Raw genomic sequence first — 12515 nt, 5'->3', positions numbered from 1 at the left:
TGCCCTCCTACCTGAGCACCAAGGGGAAATACATGGTGGCCGTGCAGGTCTTCTCGATCTTGGCCTCCAGTGCTGGGCTGTTGGGCTGCATCTTTCTTCCCAAGTGCTACATCATTGTATTGAGACCTGATCTGAATACGAAGGAGCATATCATGTTCAAAACAAACTAGGGCATCTGATCCATAGATGTAGAGTTGTGGGAGAACATTTGGCGTAGGTTTGGAGGACATACAAGTTTGGTGAGATCTTAGTTAACAGAGCCTTTTGATTAGGGATGGCGGAGAATTTCTCCCCGAACCTTCGGGGGCCGAGCGCCAATGTGTTCGGCCCCCCGAACAAGTTTCGGGGAGAAATCCTCTGCACCCCCCTCACCCCGCACCCCCCCCCGGGACGGGACTTACCTTCACCGAATGTCCCTCCCGGTGGCTGGTCCGGCCGGCGGTTCGGCAGATGTTCGAGCGAGGCGGGAGCGGCAGCCGGTCTTTCGACCGGCTGCCGCCGCCGCCATTGCAATGAAAGGAAAAAAAAAAAAACGCCCCCTGATAGGCTACGTGACGATTCACGTAGCCTATCACGGCTAGATTTGCAAAGTCAGCCATGATAGGCTACGTGAATCGTCACGTAGCCTATCACGGGTGACTTTAAAAAAAAAAAGAGTGTACGGATAATGGCGGCCCCCATAGGGAGCTGCCATTCCCGTTCCTTATTTGGTCGCTGTAGTCTACGTAAATGTTTACGTAGCCTACGGCGAAAATAAGGGCAATGCTATTTGCGTTGCCCTTATTTTTGCCATAGTCTACGTAAACATTTACGTAGACTACAGTGACTAAATAAGGAACTCGAATGGCGGCTCCCTATGGGGGCCGCCATTCGCGTACGCACTTTTTTTTTTTTTTAAAGTCACCCGTGATAGGCTACGTGACGATTCACGTAGCCTATCATGGCTGACTTTGCAGATCTAGCCGTGATAGGCTACGTGAATCATCACGTAGCCTATCAGGGGGTGTTTGTTGTTTTTTTTTTTTAGTTTCGCGTCCGCGGCCGGGTGAGGCGAGGCGCCTCCCCCCCGGCCTGAATTTCGGCCGGGCGAGGCGGGAAGCCTCCCCCCCCGCCTGAACTTCGCGGGGGGACCATCAAAGTGCCTCCCCCCCACCGTGAACGGCCTTCGACGACAGGTTAGTGACTTTCGTCCACCCCTACTTTTGATGTGCTTATCGCTTCAGTTGCACAGTTTCGGTGTTTCTGTTACCGGAGACAGGCAAAGCTGAGCCTTGGGGCTGTCACTCTGCCAGTGACTGCCATCCGCATCTGAGGTAGTGTTGAGGCTGGAACTATACCATACTGACATTGTCCAAATAATGCATCTGTTGAAGGTGTGGCCCTTAGCAGCTGCAGTGTACCAGTATTTTGCAGCTTGCGTGCACATGGAAAGCCCTGAATGCAAGACATTAAATGGATGTTTGTTACTGGCGTTAGTGTACTCTGATTGCTCTGCTTGGTGTGACGGTTTCATGCACTTGTTGTCATAAAGAATTATTCTCAAAGAATGCAGGAGTTTAATTCACTACTTCCATTTCCTTGCTTCTGATTGTCATCTATGGTCATTACACATTTACTCCACAGAAATGATGATTTGATTGAAGGGAATTGTTTTTTTCGAAGGGGACAGTCTCCTGAACATAGAGAGATTTGACATGGGATAGTCTTGTGCTCAGTTTTTGGTCCCGAGACGTTTATACTTTAGATCCTAACATTCCCAGCCTGAGATTTGGGGCAGCTGCCAGTGGAGGTTCTCAGCCCTGATTTCATTGCAGCTGTGAACCCATCCTGGGTTTCAGACAGAAACCACGTCTGGTGAAAATGTTTGCAAATGGCCAGAAGTGTTCTCATGTGCTCACCCAAGCAGGGTGTAACTTAGGCATGTGTCACCTTGGTCAGATCTGACATCTCTGGAATGGGTGCAGTTGGTACTCTAGCCTCTCCCCTGGCCACTGCCCAAACCTGGATCATGTTCATGACCTCCCATCCTTGCCCCTTCCCAGCTGTTTTTTAAGAACATTTTTTGACAGGCTGGCAGAGAGACTTGTGAGTAGGAATGTTGGAGGAATTTGCAATAGAACTAAGTGAGTTCAGATTTTTATGAACCCTACCAGCGGATGGGCTTTTCCCCTGGAGGGTGGATTCCGTAGATTTGGGGAACCATGTTTCTAACCTTCGATTGTTTTGACCAAATTTTGTTGTAAAAAAAGTCACAATTTTTTAAAAAAGCACCCTGCCTAAAAATGCTCATTTTCCCCATAGGCTAGGGAGTTAAGATGCATATTTGGGGGGATTTTGTGCATGGGGGGGCGGGCATTTTGCCCATGCAAATTTGCAGAAGATTGGAAACTTAGAAAAACCAGACTCTGTCAATGGGAGGATGATGGAATAGAAGGTGCCTGACAATCCGCATAATGGGCAGGCTTTTCATAATCCCTAATTCCCTGCCAGGTGCAGGGGTCAAGAGAGAGAAAGGGCACAATAAGAGAGAAAGGGGCCACAAAGGTAGAGAATGGAATGTTGGAGGGAGGGAGAGAGAAAGGGAAACCAGAGAGGCAAGGGGTGGGAGAGGCACAGATACAGAAAAGTGCTCTTGAGAGAGCACAGGTTTAGGGATGTACGAATTGTGTACCTTCCGTGCCACTTGAATTCTGCAGTTTGCGGCCAGTGCTCCGTACCATCGTTCACAAGCCCCCAGAATTCTCCTCTACTTTTCTGCTCCGAAAATTACTAATATAAATCCGTATTGACAGCTGTAATCCTGGTGCCCAGCCATCTCCATGAATCTGCAGAACTTCTGTAAGAAAGGCTATTTTTCGTATCTATTTACGAATTTTTCCCCCTGCCCTGGGACGTGAAGTCATTACTTTCAGCCGAAACATTTCCTCCTCCTAGGGGCTTCCCAAAAGAAAGCTGTCCTAGGTGTGCCTGAGCAATGCACTCTTTGTTTAAAGCAACACTGTTTTAAAGAAAGAAAAAAACCTTTTAAAATGACCATGCCGGTCTGGAGCCCTGCACGAGGTATTATTCTACCTGCTAAGCTTTCTATTTCCACATCCAGCGTTGTTGTTGACGTTGTGAGGCTAAAATGGAGAGGAGAACCAAACTCGTGCATGTCTACTCAGAAGTAAGTCTTATTGAGTTCAATGCGAGTTACTCCTACGCATGTCAGCACCCCACTTGCCCCCAGCTCAGCTTTGTATTTCCACATGGTGGCCAAGTCGGGGGATGGCATGGCCCTGCTGGACTTCTCCTCCTCAGATGTAGACCTCCCAGAGACAGGGTGATGCCCTTGAACCATGTATATCATGAGACTTGAGGGAGCCTTGGTCCTTTGGGGAGAGGACCATGGGTCCATCCCCACAGCAAGAGGGGAGCTCTGCTTAGAAACAGAGGCTGAGCAACAACCACCCCCCCATCAGTCACAGGACATATCATCATCTAAAGAGGGCAATAAGCAGGGCTCCTGTAAGAAGTGCCCAACTGCAAGGAAGGTCTCCTGAGGAGAAAATGCCTCCTCATGTGTAGGGCTCTGACCAGAGAGCTCTACTGTACTGCAGCCGAGCTCTGGGTGGGCCTCAGCAGTCTTTGGGTTTAAAAGATTTCAGTGTCTGCTAGCCAGTGCTAGAAACTATGGTGTTCCTTCAGGTTCTGTGCCCTCTGTCTTGCCTCGTGGACCTTGGCCTGTGATGGATCCTTCGTGTTACTGAACCTTTTCTTTTTTCTTGACTATGCTTATGGACTGTGTAAGATATATCTGACTGCCCAACTGTGTTTTGACCTCTGTCTGCTTATCTGTGCTTTCACCTTTGCCCGTTTCATTACCTTTCAGCATGGTTACTCCATCCACTCAGAAATTGTGGAGGCCACTGCTGGACAGAGGGGAAATTGAGGGAGGTTCATGGTGGACATCAGTAGTGGACCAGGACAGGGCACAGGGATTGGGCAACTGCCAATGGACACCATGTAGACTCAGAAGAGGCCTGCTCTGATAACTAGAAAATTGTGTGTGGGCATTTGTGTCCGCATTTGTGTGTATCTCTCTACTTGCTAGTTGGGAGTAGTTTGGCCATCCCTTTTTGGCTTCCTTCCTGTTGAGAGATTCTTTGAAACACACTTCATTGGAAAGCTCTTGACATGCAGATTCCACAGATAACCATGATTTTCACTATAATTCAAAGTCAGGAGGTTCTGTATAAATCTTAAAAAGAAGAAGAAGAAAAGAATTAGGCTATTTTCTCTAATACTGTACTATAAATGTTTATATTTAATATCAAAAAGTCAATTTTAATTAAACCATCTATTGCAAATTGGAGTGGAAGCAAATATGAACACACACAAAAGTCTCTGGACACCTGTATAAACAGAGGTGCAGGCCAAAGTACCATGATATGCCAGTAACATACAGCCGGCAAAGAAATCATGAAGGGATTAAGAGATACCTGCAGTTAAAAGTTAGCTAGTTGAAGTTTATTTATTGCTCAGAACGGAAGTCTTGAGCTGTTGCATTTAACAAAACAACATTTATATATTCCACGCATTACTACCATCCTTAGGCATGAAATGCTTACTGGTGACAGCAACCAGTAGGTGAACCACGAGTCCCAGTGAAACTCATGCTGCTGCACCAATTCCACCCTTCCAGCCCCTAGAGAAGGTGCTTTGTGGCATGGCCTGGATGCTTCCACCCCACCTCAAAGGGCAGGCAAGCTCTGTCCCACCTTGCATCCGTCAATATCTGAAACCAACCCAGGCATGGGAGGCAGGCTGTGCCTTTCAGCTTGCATCCTGCGACCAACTCTGACATTTTTCACTATCGGCAACAGTGTTAAGGTTTGTGAGCACGGCAGGGCCTGGATTTTGACGGCTGAATCATCAACTCCCAGCTGCCATGGCAGAAAGTTTTCACTACCCCCCCCCCACTTGCAGGCTGAGTTTAGCCTCAGATGAGCCTCCAATCTGACTAGATTAGATTAGTCAGATGAGCCTCCAAGCTACGGCCATCCTTGACACTGAGGAGGCCACTATGGCTCTCCTGGATCGAGCAGAGAACAGCACACTGGGCTGCACCTTGCTGGAGTCACTCACTAACCTGCTACTCAATGTTTACTCATGCGCTACTGAGAACTGGCAGGTCAGTGAATGTACTTATCTTTACATTTCATTTTTCTCTGGTAACTGGGGTCATAACTAACCAGTTTGTTAAATATAATTTAGTTCTTCCCAAACAAGATGATGCACAGTTCTGATGAGCTCACTGGAAGTACTAATAGGGGGAGATCCTTCCGTTGTATGGCAACCACCATTCGTTCTTTGATCACTGGTAATCCTGACTGTATTTCTTGCACATTAGGAATGGGGAAGATGTGGCCCTCCTGATGTTCTCGGACTGCAACTCCCATCATTCCTTCCCATGGGCTATGCCAGCTAGGGCTGATGAACGTGCATTCCAGGAATGTAAGGAGGGCCAGGTGTTGCCAAGCACTGGTATGCATCCAAAGAGATGTTCTTGTTCTTGGCTCTTTTGTGTGAGTTTTTTGAATACAGGCCAGGCCAGGCTCACCTTTCCCCCTTGCCAACCAGAAGATGCAGCTGCCTGTGTGAATTCTCACAAACATGTTTTTCCGCAGTTCTGCACCTCGCCTCGAGGCACTCTGAGAATCCATGAAGTTGCAGCTGTGAACCTCCCCTGATCATTATCAAAAACATAGTTATCTATTCTGAGTCTTGCCAAAGCTCAAGAGATGTTTTCCTTCCTGTTTTCCTTGGAGACTAATGATGTAAACATCAGAATGAAAGGCAGCTCCAGGAACCCTCTTGCACTGTGCCTGAAAAGCTTGGTGCATAAAATATCTCCTGTGCTCCTCAGAGCCTTGGCTCAGTTTTAGGACAGGATGAGATGACCATTCCTATGGTATAGTTCAGGACACTGACTCCCACAGCTGTCTATGGCTCAGAATTGGATGTTGTTGTAAAGACACTGCAGCCTCAATCTCGCAAGACTTTTCTCACGTCTCCTGATTAGCTGGCTGTGGAGGTGAAAGGAACAGTCACAAAGGAGGAGCAGCAGGAGGGAGGCAGAACCAGGATGACACCGTTGCTGCTGCTGTTGTTGCTCCTGCTTCCTTATGCGGCTGGTCAGCTGGAGAAGTCAGACTGCCTGAGGACTGAGAAGAAAGAGCAAGAGTTAGGATCCGATTATTACCAGCCAGGAGACTACCTCATCAGCGGAGTCTTGTCTTCACAGTATTTCATGTGCAACGAACCATACATTTTCTCTGAGTCCCCTTGAACCAGGGTTGTGAAGTAAGTGATGCTGATGATCTAATGCTTCCAAACCCACACTCTGGCTGTCCCCATTTGTGGGAGACTGTCCATCTTTTCTGGTATCTCTGGTCATCCCTGATAAATTGCTCTCCTGACTTTTCCCACTCTGCACTTTTTGAAGAAGAATCCAGAGCTGCATTGAAGTAAAGGCACCATTTAGTTCCGTAAGCTGGCAAATTCTTAAACTGATGGGAGTACCAGACCACCTTACCTGTCTCCTGAGAAACCTGTACGAGGGTCAAGAAGCAACAGTAAGAACCACACGTGGAACAACCGAGTGGTTCAAAATTGGGAAAGGAGTACGACAAGGCTGCATATTGTCACCCTGCTTATTTAACTTATATGCAGAGTACATCATGAGAAATGCCAGGTTGGATGAATCAGAGGTCAGAATTAAGATTGCTGGGAGAATTATCAACAACCTCCAATATGCAGACGATACCACCCTAATGGCAGAAAGCGAAGAGGATCTAAAGAGTCTCTTGCTGAGGGTGAAAGAGGAGAGTGCAAAAGCTGGTTTGAAACTCAACATTAAAAAAAATGAAGATCATGGCATCTGGCCCTATCACTTCCTGGCATATAGAAGGGGAAGAAATGGAAGCAGTGACAGATTTTACTTTCTTGGGCTCCAAGATAACCACAGACGGTGACTGTAGCCATGAAATTAAAAGACACTTGCTCCTTGGGAGGAAAGCTATGACAAACCTAGACAGCATAGTAAGAAGCAGAGACATCACCTTACTGACAAAGGTCTGTCTAATCAAAGCTATGGTTTTCCCAGTAGTAATGTATGGCTGTGAGAGCTGGACTATAAGGAAGGCTGAGCGCCAAAGAATTGATGCTTTCGAACTGTGGTGCTGGAGAAGACTCTTACGAGTGCCCTGGACTGCAAGGAGGTCAAATCAGTCCATCCTAAAGGAAATCAACCCTGAGTGCTCATTGGAAGGACAGATCCTGAAGCTGAAGCTCAAATATTTTGGCCACCTAATGCAAAGAGAAAACTCTCTGGAAAAGACCCTGATGCTGGGAAAGACTGAAGGCAAAAGGAGAAGGGGCCGGCAGAGGATGAGATGGTTAGATAGCATCTCCGATGCAATGAACATGAACTTGAGCACGCTTCGGGAGAGAGCACAGGACAGGAAGGCCTGGCGTGCTATGGTCCATTGTGTCACGAAGAGTCGGACACGACTGAACGACTGAACAACAACAACAATGGGGTTCCCTTGCATTGTTTCAGCCAAAAGAACCAGCAGCCTCTTTGCTTTTAAATGCTGTGATAAGATACAGGCTGGAGCTGCGATGTATTTTCTTGGGAGTGGTCCAAATGCAAATGTCCACATAGAGGTTCCCTGTCTGGAATAATTACAGGGCCATAGTACTTAAGGCTGAGCACCTTTCTTCCTCATCCACCACAGCATGTGACTGTAAATCCTACTGCACTCTGTGGGGTTTACTCCTGAAGAAACCGTGTGTGTGTGTGTGTGTGTGTGTGTAATGGGTGTTAGACCCATTCAAGATAAAATACAAGACATAATATCAGGTCATAGGGATACAGTTTCTTCAGTTTAGCTCATACAATCAGCTGAGTGCTGACACACATGATGATTAGAAAATAATTAGCCACCTCTTTGTTGAGACATCTGACTTTTCCCAGGACAGTGAATGACCAATCTTTCCTCAGAATGCTCTTGGAATTAGTCAGCAGAGCATACAGCATATGGCCTCTCAAATCAGAATAAAAATTACAATGAAAGAGTCCTTGGGTCAGAGTTGCAGGGACTCCTGCCTCACACAGTCACGATCTGCTTTGGAATGGAGTTTCCCCAAACCTCCCCTGAAATGCTGCTGATGGTCAAAGATTAAGTCTTGCGTGAAAGGATGCTTGATGGCTCTGTTTATTCTGAAGAGACATCAAAGAAGAGGGTGAAGTGTCAGAATTGGGCAGCATCACATTGGGTCACTGGGAGAACAGGTTCTGCTGGGCAGGAGTGTAGTTCCTGTCACTCAGTATCATCAAGTCTCTGAATCAAGACTACAGAAGCCTGTGGTTGCTCCTGCATTAGAAGAGATTCAAGATTCCCTATAAAAGGAGAAAAGGCTTCTGGGATGGTAATGAACCAGAGCCCGTGGTTACCTTTTTGGTGATCTGTTCATTTAGGTTATTAGAGATAGGAGAATTAAGAATCTGTATAATGTGTCTCCAAATTTTGTCCATCGATATCTGTGTATATCAATTAACGGTTGCAGATCATCAGCCCCGAGCTACACCTCTTGTGTTATTAATATGTAGATCTCTTTTTCTCCCCCCTCCTCCCTCTGAATCTAACATGGCTTAAGACTATTAACATCCTTCATGCTATTAAGGACTGGTTCATATTCCAGAATGACTGAGTGGCTGGTGTGGAAATTCTTTTTTAATTGAATGCCAGCTTAAAATGGGGTAAACACCTAGAAATGCCTTATAGTTTTCTGAGGCGTAGTATATTCTACACATTCTTCCTTACCAAAGATGACAGGCTGTTTTCTAGACTGTTTTTGCTGTACGAACAGGAGAAATGATCCTCCAAAGTAGCCCATGTAAGTCAAGTGGGAAAAAACAAGAAGGAACACAATCTGTCAAACTGCAGGAGCTCACTTTTCAAAATTTAACCTCTCAGAAAGAAGCAATTTCTGACCAGTTCTACTTCAAAATTGCCACAGGCAATCCTCAGATACACTTCTCCTCCACTAGGAAGATTCAGCCTGGTCTGTTGAGGCATTTTCTCAATATAAGAAATAGAATCTACTCCCCCCGCCCCCAACCTCTGGTTATACGAGAATACGATTCACCCAATTTTCTCCTCCACAACTGGGATGCCACAGGAGAAAAGGCCCTGGTTTTTCTAGCCACTCACCTTGCTTCCTTTGTTGGGGGCTTCTGGAGTGAGTTGGCTAAAGCTGATCTCAGGGTCTGGGCAAGTGTATATGGGAGGAGATGTTCTTCCAGGTAGCAAGGGGGGGTGCTGGGGGCAATTTGAGCATTCGGGGGCACCAAGCTGAGCTGAGGCGCTGTGTTTTTTGAATACCCTGTCTGCAGTGAGCTAAGATGGCAAAAGCAAGTGTCTCTTACCCTCCTTTCAAGGCTCAACATGTTGTGTGAGTACCAACTGGAAAAATGGTGATCCTTCTAGAAGCGTTAAAGAGTGCTTCGTTTTCAGTTTCCACTTTGATGTGATTTCCAGTGAGTAAAAGTGAGTGGGACACAGCTTTTCTTAGAGGCAATGTCCCTGAGCACATAACACTTCAAATACTATATACATTATTAGGACTATATAAGTAATAACAAAAGAATAGTTATTTTTATTTATACATACTGAAACAGCATGGATAAGCGGGCACTGTGAATCTATGACACTTGACTTACATGGGCTACTTTGGAGGATCATTTTTCCTGGTCGTACAGCAACAGTGTCTCCTGTAAGTCAAGTGACTGATGGACCAGAACAAGGACTGTACAGTAGCTACCCTGGAGTTGACACCAAGAACGCTGTATTTAAGGAGGTTGTGAAAAGATCAAAAATGTAACACCTGGAATGTTTCAAAAAATAAAGTTAGTTACCTTAAACCTATCTTTGCATTTCCTTATTCTCTGCAAACTGTGTTTGCAACTAACTAGTTTGTGAATATAATTTACTTCTTCCCAAACAAGATGATGCACAGCTCTGATGAGCTCACTGGAAGTACTAATAGGGGGAGATCCTTCAGTTGTATGGCGGTCACTATTTGTTATTTGACCACCGGTAATCCTGACTGTATTTCTTTGCATAAGGAATGGGGAAGATGTGGCCCTCCTGATATTCTCGGATGACAACTCCCATCATTCCTCTCCATGGGCTATGCCAGCTAGGGCTGATGAACATGCATTCCAGGAATATCTGGAGGGACATGTGTTGCCGAGCACTGGTATGCATGCAAAGAGATGTTCTTGATCTTGGCCCTTTTGTGTGAGTTTTTCCCATACAGGCCAGGCCAGGCTCACCTTTCCCCCTGGACAACCAGAAGATGGAGCTGCCTGTGTGACTTCTCACTAACATGTTTTTCCCCAGTTCTGCAGCTCGCCTCGAGGCACTCAGAAAATCCATGAAGTTGCAGCTGTGAAGCTTGCTCTGATCATTCTCATAAACATAGTGATCTATTCTGAGCCTTGCCAAAGCTCCAGGGATGTTTTGTTTCCTCTTTTCCTTGGAGACTAACGATGTAAACATCAGAATGAAAGGCAGCTCCAGGAACCCTCCTGCACCGTGCCTGAAAAACATGGTGCATAAAATATCTCCTGTGCTCCCGAGAACCTGGGCTCAGATTTCGGACAGGCTGAGATGGCCATGCCGGTGGTGTAGTTTAGTACATCACCTCCCACCGCTGCCTATGGCTCAGAATTGGATATTGTTGTAAAGACATTGCAGCCTCTATCTTGCAAGACTTTTCTCACATCTTCTGATTAGCTGGCTGTGGAGGTGAAAGGACCAGTCACAAAGGAGGAACTGCAAGAGGCAGGCAGACCCAGAATGATACCGTTGCTGCTGCTGTTGTTGCTCCTGCTTCCTTATGCGGCTGGTCAACTGCGGAAGATGGACTGCCTGTGGACTCAGATGAAAGAGCAAGAGTTAGGATCCTATTATTACCAGCCAGGAGACTACCTCATCAGTGGAGTTCTGTCTTCACAGTATTTCATGTGCAATGAACCATATGTTTTCTCTGAGTCCCCCTTAACCAGGGTTGTGAAGTAAGTGATGCTGATGATCTAATGCTTCCAAACCCGCACTCCGGTTGTCCCCATTTGCGTGAGACTGTCCATCTTTTCTGGTATCTCTGGTCATCCCTGATAAATTGCTCTCCTGACTTTTCCCACTCTGCACTTTTTGAAGAAGAATTCGGAGCTTCATTAAAGTGAAGGCATCATTTAGTTCAGTACGCACATGTATGACTGGATCCATGGGGTTCCCTTGCATTGCTTCAGCCAAAAGAACGAGCAGCCTCTTTGCTTTTAAATGTTGTGATAAGACTCAGGCTGGAGCTGGGGAGTGGTCCAAATGCAAATATCCACATAGAGGTTCCCTGTCTGGAATAATTGAAGAATTGATGCTTTCGAACTGTGGTGCTGGAGAAGACTCTTACGAGTGCCCTGGACTGCAAGGAGGTCAAATCAGTCCATCCTAAAGGAAATCAACCCTGAGTGCTCACAGGAAGGACAGATAATGAAGCTGAAGCTCCAATATTTTGGCCACCTAATGCGAAGAGAAAACTCCCTGGAAAAGACCCTGATGCTGGGAAAGACTGAAGGCAAAAGGAGAAGGGGACGGCAGAGGATGAGATGGCTAGATAGCATCACGGATGCAATGAATATGAACTTGAGCACGCTCCGGGAGAGAGCGCAGGACAGGAAGGCCTGGTGTGCTATGGTCCATGGGGTCACGAAGAGTCGGACACGACTGAACGACTGAACAACAACAACAATTGATCCAATCTACATTCTTGTTAATGGTTGCCCACCAAAACAGGGTAGACTCAAATCCTGCAGCAATTTGATTTCTCCCTTTGAACTAATCTGGCACTCCCCTTGGCACCCCTATAGAGTCAATGTATATTCGATTATCAAAAGGGGTTACCAACTGTTTCTGTCGGGGTTGGCTAGTCTCCCTTGTTGGATGAAATGCGATTGGAATGGGGACTGCCAACTGGACCAGTCTACAAACTCCTGACCAATTAAAGGGCAATACTTCATACAACTCTAGACCCCCACAATACCACCAGAGATCAGCCCGTGGGATTGGGAGGGAGTCATTTTTAAAGCTAGTGGAATTAACACCTCTCCATTTGTTTGTCAGGTTCCCTACAGGCTCCCCTCCCCCTATAAGATTTTGGGATATACATCCAGTATGGTTTCTTTGTTGCACAAAAGCTACAAGGGGTATAACACGATTTTCTAATTTGAGGGGAGGGTACAACTTATTGAGAGTCTGGCACTCCTCCTCTCCCCATGCGTTAGGGTGCTGGAACAAACGGATCACACAGGTGAGGAGGGAGGGAGTGTCTCATCCCAGAGGAAAAGGCAGTACCCTTGCTACCGATTTCCCTGCAGCACAAATAAAACAGTCAGACTTATTTAAGGA

This window comes from Heloderma suspectum, chromosome 2 (genome assembly GCF_057233095.1).
Source record: "Heloderma suspectum isolate Gila_16-S chromosome 2, 16-S_ref, whole genome shotgun sequence".
NCBI lineage: Eukaryota > Metazoa > Chordata > Lepidosauria > Squamata > Helodermatidae > Heloderma > Heloderma suspectum.
The sequence above is the reverse complement of the archived record's forward strand: the minus strand, read 5'-3'. Positions refer to the sequence as shown.